The sequence below is a fragment of the Dama dama genome, chromosome 6 (assembly GCF_033118175.1).
Source record: "Dama dama isolate Ldn47 chromosome 6, ASM3311817v1, whole genome shotgun sequence".
Classification (NCBI taxonomy): Eukaryota; Metazoa; Chordata; class Mammalia; order Artiodactyla; family Cervidae; genus Dama; species Dama dama.
Window position 1 is genome coordinate 19673198 of NC_083686.1, and position 22302 is coordinate 19695499.

Genomic DNA, 22302 nt, shown 5'->3' on the forward strand with positions numbered 1-22302 from the left:
CTGTCATTTTATTATTTGCTAATTCCAAATGTAGATACTGACTGGGCAATCAGCTCCCATTCAATCATTCTTCATGGGAAAGATTTTCATTTTTCAAAGAACAAGCAGGAATTTTTATTTGGGCTCCTTGAATTTAGCTTTATATGTTTGGCTTGCAACCCAAACTTGATGTTAGAAGGAGGAGGCTCTAGGGACTGCAGAAGTTTTTATTTTCCTGCACATAAGGTGAAATTTTTCCTTTAAACTTTTTATTTTGTACAGGAATACAGCCAATCAACAATGTTGTGATAGTTTGAGGTGGACAGCAAAGGAACTTAGCCGTGCATACACATGTATCCATTCTCCCCCAAACTTGCCTGCTATTCAGGCTGCCACATGACATTGAGCAGAGTTCCCTGTGCTAAACAGTAGGTCCTTGTTGGTTATCCATTTCAAATATGGCAGTGTATGCATGTCCAACCCAAACTTCCTAACTGTCCCTTTCCCCTTCTCTTCTGCCCTGGCAAACATAAATTCATTCCCTAGGTCTGTGAGTCTGTTTCTGTTTTGTAAACAAGTTCCTTTGAATCATTTCTTTTTAGATTCCACATGTAAGGGATGGCATTGGATAAGGTGAAATTTTTTTTTTTTAAACAAACTTTCCGGTGTGATAGTCAAGTGAAAGATTTTTTTTTTAATGGTCCCAGAGGGGCCCTTTATAAACATGTTGACTTTTATTTATTTATTTTTGAACTTTTTATTTTGTATTGGGATATAGGCAATTAACAATGTTGTGATAGTTTCAGGTGAACGGTAAAGGGGCTTCAGCCATACATATGCATATATCCATTCTCCCCCAAACTCCCCTTCCATCCAGGATAACATAACATTGAGCAGAGTTCCCATGTGAGTTTTGGTGCAGTTGTCCCAGAAAGGGAGGGAGAGATGTTATAAAGCCTTCAGAAACTTTTACTTTCAAAACTTGTAGAGCATGTTTATGTTAATGTGGTTTGGAGGGCTCTTCAGACAACAACAAGGTCAGAGCAATTTCTTAGCGACAGCCATCCTATAAGGGAGAGGCTGAACCAGCAGCAGAGGTGACTGTATAACATGTGAGTTTATGTATCAGCAACACAGAGGATAGTTAATCAAAGGCTTGACCAGTTCAGTTTTCTAGTTCAGAATAAGCCAGGGAAAGAAGGGCATTTGAATATACTTATTTTTAGAAAGATGATATGACAACATTAAAGAAAAATTTGAAAAAAGTACCCTAATCTCAGAAGCCTTATACAGATATGTTCATTTCTGTGACTTTCCACTCCTTTAGTAATATAGTGATATACCATTTAGAATCCACCTGCAAAGAGGGTTCAGTCTCTTGGTTGGGAAGATCCCCTGGAGAAGGAAATGGCAACCCACTCCAGTATCCTTGCTTGGAGAATCCCATGGACAGAGGAGCTTGGCGGGCCACAGACCATAGGGCTGCAAAGAGTTGGATATGACTGAGAGACTAAGCCTACACACATACCATTTTAAGGTTGGTGTTTCCCCATGACAAAGCAAAGCATATTTTTGTAAATTAAAATTTGAAAATAGAGACCACCCAACTTTAGAAGACATCTCCTACTTGGGCCTGTTATGTAAAAAGATTACAATAAAAATGTTAAGTTGTTTGATATGAAAAGGTTGATCTGATATGACAGGGACTTTGGTTGTCCTTGGGGAGGATTGATTGTCTTAAGTGCAAACTTGTGATTCAGATTTACAGATGTTTAACCTCACAAACTTAAGTCTACATATAAGAAATTATTGTATTTCCCAGGATTTTTAGTGTAATTTGGAGTATGAAGAGCTGCTTTTTTAAATGGATTTATCTCTGATGTGTTAATATTTTTGACGGTGTATTCTTAGGCAACTGCTATGAGTCACTAGCATTGAGTTTCTCTGACAGTTTTCATGTGGTAATCAGAGTAATGTATTTTCTTAGCTGACTCATTGGAAAAGACCTTGATGCTGGGAAGGATTGAGGGCAGGAAAAGAAGGGGGTGACAGAGGATGAGATGGTTGGATGGCATCACCTATTCAATGGATATGAGTTTGAGCAAATTCGGGAGATAGTGAAGGATGGGGAAGCCTGGCATGGTGCAGTCCATGGGACCACAAAGAGTCGGATACGACTAAATGACTGAACAACATTTTCTTGGCAAATCCTGATCCAGTAGACCTTTAGATGCTAGGGTATTTCCAAGATAGGGAAGGCCTTGATAAAGTCATAGAGAAGTGATAGGGGAGCCTGTTCGCATCTCTTCTTGGCCACAGTCTTTTTTTAAATATAAATTTATTTATTTTAATTGGAGGCTAATTACTTTACAATATTGTAGTGGTTTTGCCGTACATTGACATGGATCCACCACAAGTGTACATGTATTCCCATCCTGAACCCCCCTCCCACCTCCCTCCCCATCCCATCCCTCTGGGTCATCCCAGTGCACCAGCCCTGAGCACCCTGTCTCATGCATCCAACCTGGACTGGCGATTTGTTTCACATGTGATAATATACATTTCAGTGCCATTCTCCCAAATCATCCCACCCTCGCCCTCTCCCACAGAGTCCAAAAGACTGTTCTATACATCTGTGTCTTTTCTGCTGTCTTGCATATAGGGTTACTGTTACCATCTTTCTAAATTCCATATATATGCGTTAGTATACTATATTGGTGTTTTTCCTTCTGGCTTACTTCACTCCGTACAATGGGCTCCAGTTTCATCCACCTCATTAGAACTGATTCAAATGTATTCTTTTTAATGGCTGAGTAATATTCCATTGTGTGTATGTACCACAGCTTTCTTATCCATTCATCTGCTGATGGCCGTCTAGGTTGGCCACATTTTATTATTATTATTGTTACTATTTTTACACATTTTGGCCTTGCCGTGCAGCATGTGGGATCTTAGTCCCTGGCCAGGGATCAAACCTGTGCCCCCTGCACTGGAACTGTAGAGTCTTAACACTGGGCCACTGGGGAAGTTGTCAGCCACATTTTAAAGCTGAGCTATTGGTTGGCTCAATCCCCTCCCATCAGTCACTTCCTCTGCGTCACCTTTTCTGGTGCCTCAAAGCTAGTGCCACAGAAGCCACTTATGTGTCCTCCCCACCCTTGCCCAAGTTCAGAGCCAGTTCTCCCCGAGACAGGACAGGCACTGTGTCAGGTCCCTTACTCTCTGCTTAGCACCATCATTTTCCTAAACCTGAGACGTGAGGCCTCTCGGAGGCCCCTGCCCCATGCCCTGGTCCTCTCTTGTTGTCAGCCCAGGTTTCATGCTTCAGTGACTACTCAGCTCCTACATGCTCTTCTTCTCCATCCTGTGTGTGCAGTGACCTGGCCTGACTGTCAGCTTTGGTGCCTGTTAGCTTGTCTTGTTCTTGCCAAGCCTTCTCCCCAGAGCCAGGATACATAACCTAGGCTCTGCTTCCAGTGTGTGGGTAGCATAAGCTCTGCTTTGCCCTGGAGAAATGTTATCATGTCATTCTGAAATCTTTCTTGACCCTGGATTTACAGCTTCTGTTCTCCACCCACATGCTGAGTAGCCTCCTGCAATCTTTTCTTTTAAAACATTTTTATTTATTTATTTGTTTATTTATTTTTGTCTGTGCTGGGTCTTTGTGGTGGTGCACAGGCTTCCTCTAATTGCAGAGAGTGGGGGCTACTCTCTAGTTGTGGTGCCAAGGCTTCTGCTTGTGATGTCTTGTTGCATCTAGAAGGCTCTAGAGCCCCGAGGGCTTCAGTAGTTGTGGTGCATGTGGGCTTAGTCGCCCCACGACATATGGGATCTTAGTTCCTGTTCCAGGGATCTAACCCATGTCCCCTGCATTGGCAGGCGGATTCTTAACCGCTGGACCATCAGGGAAGTCCCGCTGCAATCTTCTCTTTAACTGCCTTGATGGAGCTTTGTTTCAGCCACTGATGTTCATTCCATTGTGTCCAGCCCATGTTCCTTTGCAGACCAGGTCTGTTTCAGGCAGCCTTCCTAATCTGAGACATATCTGAGACATGTTCTGGGACATATCTATGGTATCCTTAACTCCTTTCCTTCCTGCTGAGAGACTCCATCTGTCTGATACTGAGTTCTGAGATATAACAAGATGGGCCCACTTCTTCTGAACCATTTGTGGATTTTTGTCTTGAGATATTGAGTCTCTCCGAGTTCTTTCCATTTCTGCATTACCTGTTCAGAACTGTGATAGAGACAGCTTATAGCACATGCAGAAAGCTTTTGTTAATTGAATGCATGACTGATTGAATGAATGAATGAATGAACAACCCATTGAGGATCATTCAGCTGAAAAATTCAATGCTCAGGTAGGATTTTAGCCAGCAGTCACTCACAGTAGACAGTGGAAGAGCTGGGATTCAAAACAACTTCTGCTTGGCTTCAATGCCCATAGGAAAACGCCAAAAGTGACAGCTAATTGATGTAGTGGAAGAAATACTCATAATTTTCTCCCTAGCTAGGGAATGTTTCAACAGCTCAAGAGGATGCATTGATAGGTTTTAACCTTTTTACATGGCTTCTGGTTTTATTGATTGCGTCTTGGAGCATTGACTGTGAACTATTGAACTTCAGTGCTATCGGTGATTATGTTGGAGAAATGCAGTTGCTTCATGTATGAGTGACCCACGCAGTGTGTGACGCTTCTGTGATGGCAGTGAAAGAAAGGGTTCTCTTGAGAGATGCCTGGGAGGAGAACAGCACCCAGTGGGGTTCGAGACTTGCTTAGTCCTATGGTTATGTTGTAACACGCGGCAAACATGTCCCCAAACAAGAATTCTGATGTTTTGTTATCATATCTCAGGGCAGACCTGGAACAAGGATGTTTCTTTTATCCTAAGAAGGTCTTAGGAAGGTGTTTGGAAGCTCCTGTATATGCCCCAGTGCTTGAGATACTCTCTGCAGAGGCTCGGAATCTGTTCTTTTTTTTAATTTGGCTGCACCGTGTCTTAGTTGCAGCATGTGGGATCTTCGTTGGAGCATGAAATTAAAAGATGCTTGCTCCTTGAAGGAAAGCTATAACAAACCTAGACAGCGCATTAAAAAGCAGAGGCATCACTTTGCTGACAAAAGTCCGTATAGTCAAAGCTATGGTTTTTCCAATAATCATGTACGGCTATGAGAGTTGGATCGAAGAATCGATAGTTTTGAACTGTGATGCTGGAGAAGACTCTTGAGAGTCCCTTGGACAACAAGAGGATCGAACTAGTCAATCCTAAAGGAAATCAAACTTGAATATTTATTGGAAGGACTGATGCTGAAGCTCCAATAGTTTGGCTACCTGATACAAAAGAGCCGACTCATTGGAAAAGACCCTGCTTATTGGAAAAGACCCTGATGCTGGGAAAGATTGAAGGCAAAAGGAGAAGGGGAGGCAGAGAATGAGATGGTTAGATAGATAGCATCACCAACTCAACAGACATGAGTTTGAGCCAACTCTAGGAGAGAGTGAAGGATAGGGAAGCCTAGCACACTGCAGTTCATGGGGTTGCAAAGAGTAGGACATGGCTTAGCAACTGAGCAACAACAACAATGCAGAATCTTTTAGTTGTGGCATGTGGGATCTAGTTTCCTGACCAGGATTTGAACCTGGTTCCTCTTGCATTGAGAGTGTGGCATCTTAACCACTGGACCACCAGGGAAGTCCCTCATAATCTGTTCTGCATGAGTGTGTGTGTGTTTGTGTGTATTGAGATTCTGTTTTGTTTTTCATTTTGGTACCATGGATCCTTCTGGCAGTCAGTAGAATGTTTTTGAATGCATAAAATGAAATGTATAAGATTACATAATATATAACAATCTTTATTGAAATCCAGCAGCATCACGATGTAGTAGGTCTAGTAACTGTTGTAATTTTGAAGTAGTGGTGGGTACAAATGATATGAGAAAAAGTCAGCAGCTATGTGATGTGATAGGAAAACATCTAGGATTTCTGGCAAATTCCTAGATGTTTCTAATATTACTGTGGTTTGTGCTCTATATTATAATGGAAGGAAACCCAAGATACAGGTTTGTGTGGGGGGGAAGATAATTGTTTCCAACCCAAGTTCGCAGTGCCCTGATGAAGAACCCCTTCTCTTTGGGTGGGAGAACAAACTGACTATAAAGCCGCCACTACAAACCCAGTCACCCAGGCCTCCTCACAGGTGGCAGAGGGATCCACAGGCAACTACTGTGTGACAACTGAACCAGATTCATCACGCCATCTCTTTATGCATCATTTTTTTCTGTGTCACTGAACCAGATATGTTGGCTCCATCTTTACCCAGAGGTTAAACGTAGTGATCTATATCAAATAAAATATGTCACATGCCTTCAGGTCCTTAGAAGCAAAGTCAGTATTTAGTAGGTGTAATTTCATCTAGATAAATGTAGGGAAAATTAAATGGGAGAGATTAGTTTTCATTATTCATGATTCTATCTTTGCCCAGTTTTTTTCTTTGATGCCCTTCCTAATAAATATTGCTTCATGATGATCTTTTCCAGGATCTTAATGAAAACAAAGTAGCTCATCTCAATTATTCCTTTATTAAAATGTGGTTTGTTATCACATTATTATTAATAATTAAAAATTTCTTTGTTAGTTGAAAGATACTGGGAAAAACCAAATAAAGCCAATAAAGGAAAAAAGAATCACTTTCAATTCCTCAACTCTTTTGGGGAGCTACTTAAAAAAGAAATGAAAAAAAAAAAAAGAAATGAATGTTATCCTGTTCTCTGAACCCCTGCTCCACAAGATAAATAGATTTTTTTTTTAAATTTTATTTTTCTTTTATTTCTTTTGTCTGTTTGCTAAGTTTTGTAAATTAACATTATTATGTGACTGTAGATCCCATGGTTATTTATTCTTTTTTTTATTTTATTTTATTTTTTATTTTTTTTTTTCCAGTGGGTTTTGTCATACATTGATATGAATCAGCCATGGATTTACATGTATTCCCAATCCTGATCCCCCCTCCCACCTCCCTCTCCACCCGATTCCTCTGGGTCTTCCCAGTGCACCAGGCCGGAGCACTTGTCTCGTGCATCCCACCTGGGCTGGTGATCTGTTTCACCATAGATAGCATACATGCTGTTCTTTTGAAATATCCCACCCTCACATTCTCCCACAAAGTTCAAAAGTCTGTTCTGTATTTCTGTGTCTCTTTTTCTGTTCTGCATATAGGGTTATCGTTATCACCTTTCTAAATTCCATATACATGTGTCAGTATGCTGTAATGTTCTTTAACTTTCTGGCTTACTTCACTCTGTATAATGGGCTCCAGCCTCATCCATCTCATTAGGACTGGTTCAAATGAATTCTTTCTAATGGCTGAGTAATATTCCATGGTGTATATGTACCACAGCTTCCTTATCCATTCATCTGCTGATGGGCATCTAGGTTGCTTCCATGTCCTGGCTATTATAAACAGTGCTGCGATGAACATTGGGGTGCACGTGTCTCTTTCAGATCTGGTTTCCTCAGTGTGTATGCCCAGAAGTGGGATTGCTGGGTCATATGGCAGTTCTATTTCCAGTTTTTTAAGAAATCTCCACACTGTTTTCCATAGCGGCTGTACTAGTTTGCATTCCCACCAACAGTGTAAGAGGGTTCCCTTTTCTCCACACCCTCTCCAGCATTTATTGCTTGTAGGCTTTTGGATAGCAGCCATCCTGACTGGCGTGTAATGGTACCTCATTGTGGTTTTGATTTGCATTTCTCTGATGATGAGTGATGTTGAGCATCTTTTCATGTGTTTGTTAGCCATCTGTATGTCTTCTTTGGAGAAATGTCTGTTTAGTTCTTTGGCCCATTTTTTGATTGGGTCATTTATTTTTCTGGAATTGAGCTTCAGGAGTTGCTTGTATATTTTTGAGATTAATCCTTTGTCTGTTTCTTCATTTGCTATTATTTTCTCCCAATCTGAGGGCTGTCTTTTCACCTTACTTATAGTTTCCTTTGTAGTGCAAAAGCTTTTAAGTTTCATTAGGTCCCATTTGTTTAGTTTTGCTTTTATTTCCAATATTCTGGGAGGTGGGTCATAGAGGATCTTGCTGTGATTTATGTCGGAGAGTGTTTTGCCTATGTTCTCCTCTAGGAGTTTTATAGTTTCTGGTCTTACATTTAGATCTTTAATCCATTTTGAGTTTATTTTTGTGTATGGTGTTAGAAAGTGTTCTAGTTTCATTCTTTTACAAGTGGTTGACCAGTTTTCCCAGCACCACTTGTTAAAGAGGTTGTCTTTTTTCCATTGTATATCCTTGCCTCCTTTGTCAAAGATAAGGTGTCCATAGGTTCGTGGATTTATCTCTGGGCTTTCTATTCTGTTCCATTGATCTATATTTCTGTCTTTGTGCCAGTACCATACTGTCTTGATGACTGTGGCTTTGTAGTAGAGTCTGAAGTCAGGCAGGTTGATTCCTCCACTTCCATTCTTCTTTCTCAAGATTACTTTGGCTATTCGAGGTTTTTTGTATTTCCATACAAATTGTGAAATTCTTTGGTCTAGTTCTGTGAAAAATACCGTTGGTAGCTTGATAGGGATTGCATTGAATCTATAGACTGCTTTGGGTAGAATAGCCATTTTGACAATATTGATTCTTCCAATCCATGAACACGGTATGTTTCTCCATCTGTTTGTGTCCTCTTTGATTTCTTTCATCAGTGTTTTATAGTTTTCTATGTATAGGTCTTTTGTTTCTTTAGGTAGATATACTCCTAAGTATTTTATTCTTTTTGTTGCATTGGTGAATGGTATTGTTTCCTTAATTTCTCTTTCTGTTTTTTCATTGTTAGTATATAGGAATGCAAGGGATTTCTGTGTGTTAATTTTATATCCTGCAACTTTACTATATTCATTGATTAGCTCTAGTAATTTTCTGGTAGAGTCTTTAGGGTTTTCTATGTAGAGGATCATGTCATCTGCAAACAGTGAGAGTTTTACTTCTTCTTTTCCTATCTGGATTCCTTTTACTTCTTTTTCTGCTCTCATTGCTGTGGCCAGAACTTCCAACACTATGTTGAATAGTAGTGGTGAGAGTGGGCACCCTTGTCTTGTTCCTGATTTCAGGGGAAATGCCTTCAATTTTTCACCATTGAGGGTGATGCTTGCTGTGGGTTTGTCATATATAGCTTTTATTATGTTGAGGTATGTTCCTTCTATTCCTGCTTTTTGGAGAGTTTTAATCATAAATGAGTGTTGAATTTTGTCAAAGGCTTTCTCTGCATCTATTGAGATAATCATATGGTTTTTATCTTTCAATTTGTTAATGTGGTGTATTACATTGATAGATGGCTAACAAACACATGAAAAGATGCTCAACATCACTCATTATTAGAGAAATGCAAATCAAAACCACAATGAGGTACCATTACACGCCAGTCAGGATGGCTGCTATCCAAAAGTCTACAAGCAATAAATGCTGGAGAGGGTGTGGAGAAAAGGGAACCCTCTTACACTGTTGGTGGGAATGCAAACTAGTACAGCCGCTATGGAAAACAGTGTGGAGATTTCTTAAAAAACTGGACATAGAACTGCCATATGACCCAGCAATCCCACTTCTGGGCATACACACTGAGGAACCCAGATCTGAAAGAGACACGTGCACCCCAATGTTCATCGCAGCACTGTTTATAATAGCCAGGACATGGAAGCAACCTAGATGCCCATCAGCAGATGAATGGATAAGGAAGCTGTGGTACATATACACCATGGACTATTACTCAGCCATTAAAAAGAATTCATTTGAACCAGTCCTAATGAGATGGATGAAGCTGGAGCCCATTATACAGAGTGAAGTAAGCCAGAAAGATAAAGAACATTACAGCATACTGACGCATATATATGGAATTTAGAAAGGTGATAACGATGGCCCTATATGCAAGACAGAAAAGGAGACACAGAAATACAGAGCAGACTTTTGAACCTTGTGGGAGAATGTGAGGGTGGGATATTTCAAAAGAACAGCATGTATACTATCTATGGTGAAACAGATCACCAGCCCAGGTGGGATGCATGAGACAGGTGCTCCGGCCTGGTGCACTGGGAAGACCCGGAGGGATCGGGTGGAGAGGGAGGTGGGAGGGGGGATCGGGATTGGGAATACATGTAAATCCATGGCTGATTCATATCAATGTATGACAAAACCCACTGGGAAAAAAAAATAATAATAATAAAAATAAATTAAAAAAAAAAAAAAAGAAGGAAAAAAAATTTTTTTTTTTCAACTTTTTCTAGCCTAGTTGCTATGTGTATGTGTGCATGTGGGCGTGCATTTGTGTTTCTGTATGTATGTGTGTTTTGTTGGTCACTGGCATCAGCTGTGGTAACTCTAGTGCTTTCTATCTGGGTTGCTTTTCCATTCCCTTTCTTTGGCAAGATCAGTGTTTCTAGAAATGGTTCTTCTATTCCACATGGTCCTTGGGGTTGGTCATAGAGTACTGCTCACCTTTGATATATAGAGATGAAAATTGAGACCTGAGCCTGACTGGCTGTTGGGATTGACCAGTCAGGAACAGAGATTTGTAGGGTATTAATCCAGATTGGTTCACTTTCAACAGTCTTTCAACACCTGCTTCTGCTTCCTTTGGTATTGAGTTTGGAATGCTAAAATTACCCAGATCTCTTTGGGGTGGGTGTGGGATGTGATGTTATTCAGACTGTGAAAAGGAAACGAGAACTATGCAGAGGGTTTGGGGGAATCTTTGTTTTCCTGATCCAAGTGCTGTTTCTTTCTTCTCCGCCTGTCCCTAGAGGTGCATTAGCTTGAGCACCAGTCGCCACATTGGGAGCACAAGGCAGGCTGGAGAGAACTGCATAGCTCTGAATGGAGGCCAGCAGGTGCCTACTCTGGATACTTACTGTGATGTGAGGAAAAACCTCAAAACTTTTATGTGTTGAGTTCAATTCAGTTCAGTCGCTCAGTCGTGTCCGACTCTTTGCGACCCCATGAACCACAGCACGCCAGGCCTCCCTGTCCATCACCAACACCCAGAGTCCACCCAAACCATGTCCATTGAATCCATGATGCCATCCAACCATGTCATCCTCTGTCGTCCCCTTCTCCTCCTGCCCTCAATCTTTCCCAGCATCAGGGTCTTTTCAAATGAGTCAGCTCTTCCCATCAGGTGGCCAAAATATTGGAGTTTCAGCTTAAACATCAGTCCTTCCAATGAACACCCAGGATTGATTTCCTTTAGGATGGACTGGTTGGATCTCCTTGCAGTCCAAGGGACTCTCAAGAGTCTTCTCCAGCATCACAGTTCAAAAGCATCAATTCTTCTGCACTCAGCTTTCCTTATAGTCCAACTCTCACATTCATACCTGACTACTGGAAAAACCATAGCCTTGACTAGACGGACCTTTGTTGACAAAGTAATGTCTCTGCTTTTTAATATGCTGTCTAGGTTGGTCATAACTTTCCTTCGAAGGAGTAAGTGTCTTTTAATTTCATGGCTGCAATCACCATCTGCAGTGATTTTAGAGCCCCCCAAAATAAAGTGAGCCACTGTTTCCCCATCTATTTCTGTTACCTGCCTCTAAATGCAAACCTTGACTGATTCAACATGTGTTTTGAGCTGGAGCTGTCAGGTCCATCTTGGACTTTCCTTTGGGAGCTGAAGGGGGAGACAGCTTCTTTCTCTGGGGTTGCTTGTTTGGATGGATGGGAGTCTGGGCTTCCAAGGGGCCACTTCAGCTACCCTGAGAAAGGGTTCATCTGTAGAATAAAGCTGAGGAGCGACAAGCCCAGGAGAGTAACACAGGCCTAATGCATCCTTTGAGTTCCTGGATGCAGTTTTGTCTGAAGCCAGGAGCTCCCGATTTACGATAACAAATTTCCTTCTTGCCTGGTGTGATTTTTTCTTTTTTTTTTTTCTTTTGTGCTGAACCAGTTTTACTTTTTTTTTTTAATTTAAATTTACTTTTTTTTTTTTTAATTGGAGGATCATTGCTTTACAATGTTATGTTGGTTTCTGCCATGCAACAACGTGAATCAGCCTTAAGTATGCAGATGTCCCCTCCCTCCTGAAGCTTGCTCCCACCCCCTATCCTATCCCACACCTCCTGGTTGTCACAGGGCGCTGGGTTGGGCTCCCTGTGTTGTACGGCGACTTCCCACTGGCTATCTATTTCGCACATGGTGGTGTTTATATGTCAGGGCTGCTCTCTCACTTTGCCCCAAACTCTCCTTCCCCTGCTGTGTCTGCAAGGCTGTTCCCTGGATGGGTGTTAGTCATGTTTCTTTCACTTGCAGCTGACAGACTTCTGGCTAACTGGGTCTACAACTGCCTCATTCTCCTACGCGCACATAACTTCCTCCATTCCAGAGATGCCCACGGTTAGTTTAATATGTGTTTTCCAGTTTCTTCTAATTTCTCCACATCCTCACTAACACTTGTCATTATTACTAGTTTTAATAATAGCTGTCTGAATGGATGTGAGTAGTATTTTATACTGTCTTAATCAGCATCTCTAAATTACAAGTAGTTTTTAAAAAACTCAAAGGTACTAAACTAGAGTGGATTTGACATAATTTCTTTGGTAATATCAGCTTCATCTATCTGCATTCTTGTGTGCTTTCTTGGGACTTCCCAGGTAGCTCAGTGGTAAAGAATCCGTGTGCCAGTGCAGGAGATGTGGGTTCGATCCCTGGGTCGGAAAGTTCCCCTGGAGGAGGAAATGACAACCCACTCCAGTATTCTTTTCTGGAGAATCCCATGGACAGAGGAGACTGGTGGGCTGTAGTCCATGGGGTCGCAGAGTTGGACCAGACCGAGTTTGTAAGTACATGCTTTCTTGAGTGGAAGAGTAAAGGGGTAGAAGCATATTTTGTGTGCCAGGAATTAAGTATAACCTGTACATTCAGTAATCTGAGCATGTCCATTTCATGTGCATGTAAATATTTTGCCAGATGGTAGTGAAGCAGATGAATAAAGCAAGATCTCTTATAGTCTATCGTATGTTTACAAATGTGGGAAATTTTTTTTGTTAATAATGCTGTTAATGGAATTTGATATATGAAATGACTAACTATTTCCAAGATTTAGCAAAGAATTTACATTGGATATGACTTTTTTTGTGTGTGGTTTGGATAGTTCTGAATTCTTTTAAAAATATTTTTATTTTTTACTGAAATATTTACAATGTGTTAATTACTGTTTTATAGCAACGTGATTCAGTTTTTTATATATATATATGTATATATATATATGCATTCTTTTAAAAAATATTCTTTTCCATTATAGGATATTGAACTATATTGAAACTATATAGTAGTTTCAATGAACTATATAAATAAACTATATTTTAATAAACTATAGTTTATCTATTTTAATAAACTATATATAGGACTATATAGTTCTCTGTGCCATACATTAGGACCTTGTTATTTTTCCACTCTCTATATAAAAGCTTACATCTGCTAATCCCAACCCCCAACTGCACCCCTCCCCCAGCCCCTGCTCCCTTGGCAATCACAAGTCTGTCCTTTCAGAGAAGGCAATGGCAACCCACTCCAGTACTTGCCTGGAAAATCCCATGGACGGAGGAGCCTGGTAGGCTGCAGTCCATGGGGTCATGAAGAGTTGGACACGACTGAGCAACTTAGCAGCAGCAGCAGCAGTCTGTCCTTTTTGGACATAAGTGTTTATACTCCTTCTCAGAGTCCTTGAATCATGTGCTTCTTCTTCTGGAGTCCCGTTCTCTGATGCTGTCACCTTTTGTGGTTCCCTTGCTTTCTGGATTCTGAGTTGAGGCCCTGGATCCGTCTGGCATTCACAGTACCAATGCTGAGCTCCACCTGCATGAAATTAGCCTTTACTTCTGCATTTGGGCACTCAGGGCACGGGATCCAGCCTCCTGAGCAGGTGCTGAGGGGCTGGATGTGGGTTCTGAGAACCTTTGATCAAGGGGCCCTGGAGATAGGGAATGGGGTAAAGAAGCTCTCCTTTCCTGCTGCCCTGGACTGCTCCAGGATGCTTACTTCTTGTAGTTACTGAGAAATCCCAAGTGCCCAGTGAACACTTGACTGAGTGACCCACTGTGTCTCTGCAGATTGTAGCAAAGCGGTAGGTGGCTTGCAACTGCCAAGGAAAGTACCAGCACTTTAACCCTTGCTTCAAGGTCTGCTTCCTAGGTAATTTGGGCTAAGACAGAACTCCAAGTATATTTTGTGCTGAATTGTTCTGAACTAGTAGACCTTAATAGCTATGGATGATTATTGGCCATTAAACCCATGAAAAGATGCTCCACATCAATATTTATTAGAGAAATGCAAATCAAAAACTACAGTGAGGTATCACCTCACACTGGTCAGAATGGCCATCATCAAATCTACAAACAACAAATGTTGGAGAGGATGTGGAGGAAAGGGAACCCTCTTGCATTGTTGGTGGGAATGTAAATTGATACAACCACTATGGAGGACAGTATGGAGATTCCTTAAAAAACTTAAGAATAAAACTACCATATGACCCAACAATCCCACTACTGGATGTATACCCTGAGAAGACCATAATTGAAAAAGACACATATCCCCCAGTGTTCATAGCAGCACTATTTGCAGTAGCCAGGACATGAAAGCAATCTAGATGTCCATCTACAGAGTGGATAAAGAAGATGTGGTACATATATACAATGGAATACTACTCAGCCATAAAAAGAATGAATTTGAGACAGCTCTTATGAAGTGGCTGAACCTAGAGCCTTTTAAACAGAGTGTAATAGGTCAGAAAGAGAAAAACAAGTATCATATAGTAAAGCATATATATGGAATCTAGAAAAATAGTATTGATGAACCTATTTGCAGGGAAGGAGTGGAGATGGAGAGGTAGAGAACGGACTTGTGGACACAGTGGGAGAAGGAGATAGTGGTACAAATGGAGAAAGTAGCATCAACATATACATACTACCATGTGTAAAACAGATAGCTGGTGAGAAGTTGGTATATTCATACAGCACAGGGAGCCCAGCCTGGCGCTCTGTGATGAACTAGCGGGCTGAGATGGGGGAGAAGTGGGAGGCTCAAGAGGGAGATGATTTATGTATAATTATGGCTGATTTGTGTTGTTGTATGGCAGAAACCAACATAATGTAAAGCAATTTTCCTCCAATTAGACAATGAATTTAAAAAAAAACTATGGATGATTATAAGACTTAATGAATTCTGTTATTTCCAAAAATGCCTTTTCTAAAAGCAGTTCAAATTAAGGTCCCATTTCTCTTTGGCCTTAAGCTACGGTTATTGAAGTGTACTGATTATTAAAAATATAAGGTCACTACTTCTTTCATCATATATGATTATCTTTTCCTGATCACACATGTAATACATGTTCATTGCAGATATATCAGAAAATAAGCGAGAAAAATATAGTCAGTAATCATGATGCAGGGAGTACAGTTGGTTGATATCTTTCCAGCTTCTTTTCTATGTTTATGTATATGTATGTGTATACTTTCTATGTATATGTATGTGTATACTTATGCATATTTATGTGCATTGTGATTCCTGACTATATTTTTCTTGTTTGTACATATTTTTTTTTTTTTTTACAAAAACAATACCAAAAAACCCTTTCTCTTTTGGAGCCAGTGTTTTAGACTCAATATTTCCATGTTACTAGTTCTACAGCGTCATTCTTTTTCCTGGCTACATAATAGCCCATTGTTATGATATGCTCTAAAGTTACTTTAAGTAGTCCATTGTGAGAATCACATATAGAATCATACACTTAAAAGTTCTTAGTAAACTGTAAACCACTATACTAAAGTAAATGATAATAATTATTCTTATTTGCTGAATTAGAAAGTTGAAAACCTTTTGTTTGTGGTTTTGTTTTTCTGCCTAATCTGTCATTTTAGTCTTTGTCTTTTTGGAGTTATCTATTCAGTTTGTTTTACAAACTGTTGATTCAGTAAGCATCAGGCCAGAATACTGGAGTGTCTTTCTCTTCTCCAGGGGATTTTCCCAAGCCAGGGATTGAACCCAGGTCTCCTGCATTGAAGGCAGATTCTTTACCAGCTGAGCCACAGGGGAAGCCCGAGTTATCTATTCAGAAGAGGTTGAAATAATACTGAGTGAGGGAAACTTTTCCTGCTGCAGGACACTGGAATTGAATTCTGCTGCCCTGAAGAAAACTCAAGGATATTATGTGAATTTAAGTCATCTCATCTCTTTGGAGGGCTGGTAAGGCTGATTCAGAAATCAGCTCACTCTGTATAACTTTATGCATGCTCATCATTTTACATTCTAAATACAAAATACATGACCGCTACATGCTGTTAGTGGGCACATGTGCAGTGTAATTTAGACATGTCAACCCTTTCTGACACCGCCTAATGATTTTTGCTGTGCAAAGAATAATGTCACCTGGAGGGGCTGTAATAACGAGCAATTTCTTTATCAATAATAGATAGAACTAGTCAGTGCCAAGGTCCAAATTGTTGGGTAAATTGGGTCCAGGTCCCTAGTGGTCACTGGTGTTTCTCCATGATTATCTGAGAATAGTTTCACTTACTGGATGAGTGGAAAGCTGAGTAGGTAATTTTTGAATACCTCCTAAGGGATACCCTTTGCCTGGTAGTGAAGTCTTGGGTTGGGATAGGAATTGGTAGGACTGTTGAGACTTGACTGTTACAGTAATCTTTAGTGAAAGAAGTTGTTGAACATTTGTATCTTTGTATCACTCAGAACGAAGCTAAGGCACACACACAAGCCAAATGATCCAGGAAGCTGTTTTGGTTGGCGGCGGAAGGCAAGGTTTATTATGCTCAAGTGTTTGACTATGGTGTTCATGATAATTCAAGATATTTTCCCACCTTGAAGATCCTTTGGGGGTTTTATCTGAGTCAGAAAAGTCTGAGTAAAAGGAACAAAGCGTTTTCCTCAAGAGTAAAAACTTCTGAATTTGGCCCAGAGAAACATTGGTCTCTAGCAATGTAGAAAGATTGGTCTCTAGCAGAGCATTCTTTTTTTAAGGCAGGGTTAATAAGGAGTAATGTTTTATTTATAATATTAGTGAGAGAAAATACAGAGAATTCTGTTGCTTCAGGAATCTGCCTGAAGAATTTGAGAGGATCCTTCCTGTTTCTGGGAAGGATACTGTTCATTGTTGTGGTCCAAGGAGGTTTAGGAATACATCCTAGGGTGGTTTGGGCTCCCTCAATTTCCAGGCTGCTCGAGAAATGGTCTCACTGCCACCTCATATCTCATTTCTACCCCTTCCCCCACTTCACCTTAGTTACATTATATATTGGAGAAATATGTGTTTAATGGCAATTAATTATCTAGAATTTTATTGTTAAAAAAACATATAATAGTCTCAAGTCAATTTGCAATGTAGGGATAAAGAAAAGGACTCATGAAACTGACACAGATTGTTCAAGTATTTTTAGTAGTCCTGATTAGAGTTTTGGATTCTATCCCTATTGCCTGTCAAAACACAAATCTGCCTCCTGTGGTGCTTAGCATAATGTTTGCTTTTCTTATTTATCAATTAAGCACTTTTATATTTGCCTTATTAGAAGACTTTTGTTGAAGAGGAGTGGTAGCTTTTTATTTATTGATGGTTAACACATTGAACTTGACTCTGGATCTGCTTCATCCCAGAAAATAGATTTTAATGATGATCTATGTTTATTCTTTGGGGATATTTGACCCAGTTTTCATTAGCAAAGCTGCCCTGTGCTCAATTCCAGTAGCTGTGTTTATGTGATTTCTTCATCCTCCTTTTCTTCTGTTGAGTCCTGGAGAATGCCGTGTCCCTACTGTGTGATGTCACTCAGCCTTTAGCATACATCACTGAAGTGTGAGGGCCAGGAGAGCTCAAGAGGGGATTTAAAGGAAGAAGGTCAACTCTGTCATCATTGTCTGTGGCATTTCATTCAGTGAACTCCCCATATTATTTCCAGAGACTTCACCATCTTTCTCTGTTCCCACTTTGGCTTTTATACATTTGTTATCTGTTCGGGTCAATTTGTGGACTGGTAATAACCCTACCAAGAACCTACACTTCAGAAGATACAAAAGACAGACATTCATTTTCCAGTTTGTTTTTTTTCCCTCAAGGAGATATAGATAAGAATTGTCATAGCACAAAATTATAAATAATGTCAGTATCCATTATTGGGGAAGAATTAAATATACTAATTTATCCATACATTGAAATACTGTAGTGTGAAATTTTTTTTTAATGCAGTAAGTTTATATATACAGACATGATCTTCTACAATTTTTGTAAGGTGAAAATATCAGGCTTCAGAATGTGACTTGAAAGATGATGACATTTAGGTAGGAATGATATCATCATATTATTGGATTCATTTTCTTTGTGACGTGTTTTTTATGTTAGGTGTAATTTGATATTTTGCTTAATTTTTGCATGTGTATTCTGAAACCAATTTGGTCTTGTATCAGTTAGCTTTTGCTGTGTAATGGAGAGTTCCAAAACAACTCCAGAAACATAGAAGCTTAAAGCAGTGGTTTCGTTGACTGCATAGTTCTCCTTCTTCCCTCACTGTGAACATTCTGCCCCTATTTTGCTATTGATCAAGGAGATATAAGGTGGACTCAAGAAAGGTGCTCTTGGGAAAAGCATTCCCATACTTTAGAGCTGTTCCTTTTCAGTGATATATCTGTGCTTTACTTAATTATGATTAGTATCAGGCCAAGCATGTAGCAGTTGCTTAAGAATATTTGTTAAAGTTAAAAGTAATACTTAATTTTTGTGGACTGCTTCTGTATGCTGGGCACTATTTTAAGTGCTTTCTACGCAGTAATTCATTTAACAAATAAATGAATATTTTGAAAGATAACAGAAGAAATGCTTCTGAATTGACAGACATCAATTTGATCCATATTTCATTGACATTTCTGAACATGCTCAAACTCATTTTTGAATTTAGTAGGAAATATTTACTAAATGCAGGTACTTACCATAATAAAAATTTCACTCTCAATTTCTGTGCTTGCAGCGGGTGTTTCAGTAATGTTTCCAGGGATCTGAAGAACCAGTAAATAAATTTCCATTTCTTTTTTTATCATGTTTGATAGAGTGGTTGGATGTTTGGACATTTGGAAGTTGTTATTATAAACCAAAATTATTAATCTTATTAGTATTTTCTTACATATGCTTGAGGATGGGTATTACAGTTTTAAACCACAGAAGCTTGTATAATAATAAACTCTGGGTGGACTGTTTTGTGCGGCATCATACTATTTTCCCTGAGACCTCAGTTGCAGGGAGAAAATGACTGTCCTGAATACTATAAAAGCGACTAATATGCATTAATAAACAACATGGCAGTGCTTTATATATCTTTGTCCTAGTTCAGGGCCTTACACTGAGGATCTCAGTAAGTGAGTATTGAATTCAATAATTTGGAAACAGGCAAAAAATTCATTCATATTCTCATCAATAAACACTTCCACTATTAGCATTTATGGGTATTTTATTATGGACTTTTTTTCTCCCAAAGATAATGAAGATGTTTCCATGGGTTATTATTCTAATCTTTGTAACCATCATTTCAACATTTTTTAAGAATGGAAATGTCCTCCTGTCTTTTTTTCTCATTTTAACAGGAAATAAATAAGAAATTCAAACCTTTAGAAACACATTAAGTGCAAATGAAAATTCTTTATAACTTCACTTCTCAGAGATAACATGTTTAACAGTTTTATTCATTATTTGAAAACCTACTTATAATTCCATTTAGTATATTTACTTACCTAAGTAGTTTACTTAGGTTTTATTATTCGATATATAAGATTTTTCTTCTAATTTTTGCTATAAAAATAATACTCTAATGAATATCTTTGCACACAAAGCTTTTCCTATTTTTATTTCTTTAAAGAATTGTATAGAATAAGATTAAATCATAGAAATGGTAAGTTACTGTAAAAATATCAAAACTTGCAAAATTTATTTTGGAATTACTGGGTCAAAAGCTATGAATGAACTTAAGGCCTTTGAAGAACATTTTCAAATTGCTTTCAAAATGGTTGTGCCAATATATATCATCAGTGATACTGAAATGTTGAAACCTGGTATAAAACTACGAGGTTAATATATATATTCAGTTCAGTTCAGTCGCTCAGTCGTGTCCGACTCTTTGTGACCCCAGGCCTCTCTGTCCATCACCAACTCATAATATATTACCATATGTAAAATAAGGACTTCCCTGGTGGCTCAGCTGGTAAAGAACCCACTTGCTAATGCAGGAGACACAAGAGACCACGGGTTCAATCCCTGGGTCTGGAAGATCCCCTGGAGAAGGAAATGGCAACCCACTCCAGTATTCTTGCCTGGAGAATCCCACGGATAGAGGAGCCTGGCAGGCTATGATCCATAGGGTCACAAAGAGTTGGACATGACTGAACGTGCATAGACATGCACGCACATATATATGTAAAATAGATAGCTGGTGGGAATTTGCTGTATGTCACAGGGAGCTCAACCAGGTACTCTGTGAAAACCTACAGGGGTGGGATGATGTGGGAGGTGGGAGGGAGGTTCAGGAGGGAGGAGACATATGTGTACCTGTGGCTGATTCATGTTCATGTATGACAGGAACCAACACAACATAGTAAAGCAACTATCCTCTAATTAGAAATAAATTTTTAAAAATATATAAATAATAACAATACAAAAGTGATAAGTGAAGTGAAGTGTTAGTCACTCAGTCGTGCCCGACGCTTTGCAACCCCATGGACTGAAGCCCACCAGGCTCCCCTGTCCATGGGATTTTCCAGGCAAGGATACTGGAGTGGGTTGCCATTTCCTTCTCCAGAGGATCTTTCTGACCCAGGAATCGAACCTGGGTCTCCTGCACTGCCACATTCTTTACCAACTGAGCTATGAGGGAAGTTAAGTGATAGGATTGAACATAAATAGAAAAGAATTGAACATAAAAAAAAGTAAAAAAATAACAGATACACAACATGCTGTCTGTAGAGAATATTATCATTCAACAAAAGCACTTGCTAATTTCATGAGAAAAATAGCACTTTCCTATGGTTTTATTTTGTATTTCTTTAATTTCTACTGGAATGTTTCTTCATGTTTGTTTATTTGTTGTATCTTCTTTTGGGGATTGTCTGTTTATAAAATTATCAGAGTTGTGGGTCTCTCCTTGGTGTATATATGAACCCTGTATGTTGTAACAAAAACAATAATTTGTCTGCTGAATAAGTTAAATTTGTTCTCAGTTACAGTTTAGTTCAGTCACTCGGTCATGTCCAACTCTTTGTGGCCCCGTGGACCACAGCACACCAGGCCTTCCTGTCCATCATCAACTCCTGGAGTTTACTCAAACTCATGTCCATTGAGTCAGTGATGCCATCCAACCATCTCATCCTCTGTCATCCCCTTCTCCTCCTGCCTTCAATTTTTCTCAGCATCAGGGTCTTTTCTAATGAGTCAGTTGTTCACATCAGGTGGTCAAAGGATTGGAGTTTCAGCTTCAGCATCAGTCCGTCCAATGAATATTCAGGACTGATTTCCTTTAGAATTGACTGGTGTGATCTCCTTGCAGTCCAAGGGGGCTCTCAAGAGTCTTCTCCAACACCACAGCTCAAAAGCATCAATTCTTTGGCTTTCAGCTCTCTTTCTAGTCCAACTCTCATATCCATACACTCATACCAGTTGTTATGAATTGGTCCCCAAATTAGACAGGGTCTAATTCTGGGTAATTTATTTGAATCTAGGCATGTGTGCCTTTTGTTTACTTACATATGTATTAAATGATTGTAACTACCTGATTTTATAGTTGACTTAGGATATATTTATTGAGAGCTCACACGTATCAAGCTCAGTAACTTACTAGTAACATCTCTTTTATACATTTTTTGATATTCTTACTTGCTTACTCTTTCAGATGAATTTTAAAATAAAGTATCCTCTACAATCCTGTTGAAACTAAAGGCAAGTATAAATTTTGATATTTTTACAATGATTTTACCATTCTCATTACTTATCTTATTCTGTAAATATTTGTTATTTTTGTGGTATGCATATTTCTCATGGATAATTTCTCTTTAAAATTTTTGCTATTTTTATAGTAGATAATATATACTTAAAAATTATATTATCTAAATGGACTACTATATAGAAATACTATTGACTTAAAGAAATATTTATATTTGGCCATTTTCCTAAACTCTTTTCTTAGTTCTTCTAGATTTTAGAATTCTTTATTTAAATATTATCTTCAAATAGTGGTAATTTTATAATTTTCTTTGCAGCATTCATAGCTTTTATTTTGTCATATAAATAGCATGAAATACAAGTAGTAG

The 22302-nt window shown here is 39.2% G+C and overlaps 1 long non-coding RNA gene across 1 annotated transcript in view; it reads left to right on the forward strand.

Moving 5' to 3' along the window:
- LOC133058759 (uncharacterized) overlaps positions 1 to 21932 on the forward strand; it is a 76199-nt gene extending 54267 nt beyond the window's left edge. Inside the window, exon 5 of the long non-coding RNA XR_009693373.1 lies at positions 21885 to 21932. This is a non-coding gene — a long non-coding RNA (uncharacterized LOC133058759). The remainder of the gene's footprint in view (positions 1 to 21884) is intronic.
- The last annotated feature ends 370 nt before the right edge of the window (positions 21933 to 22302 follow it).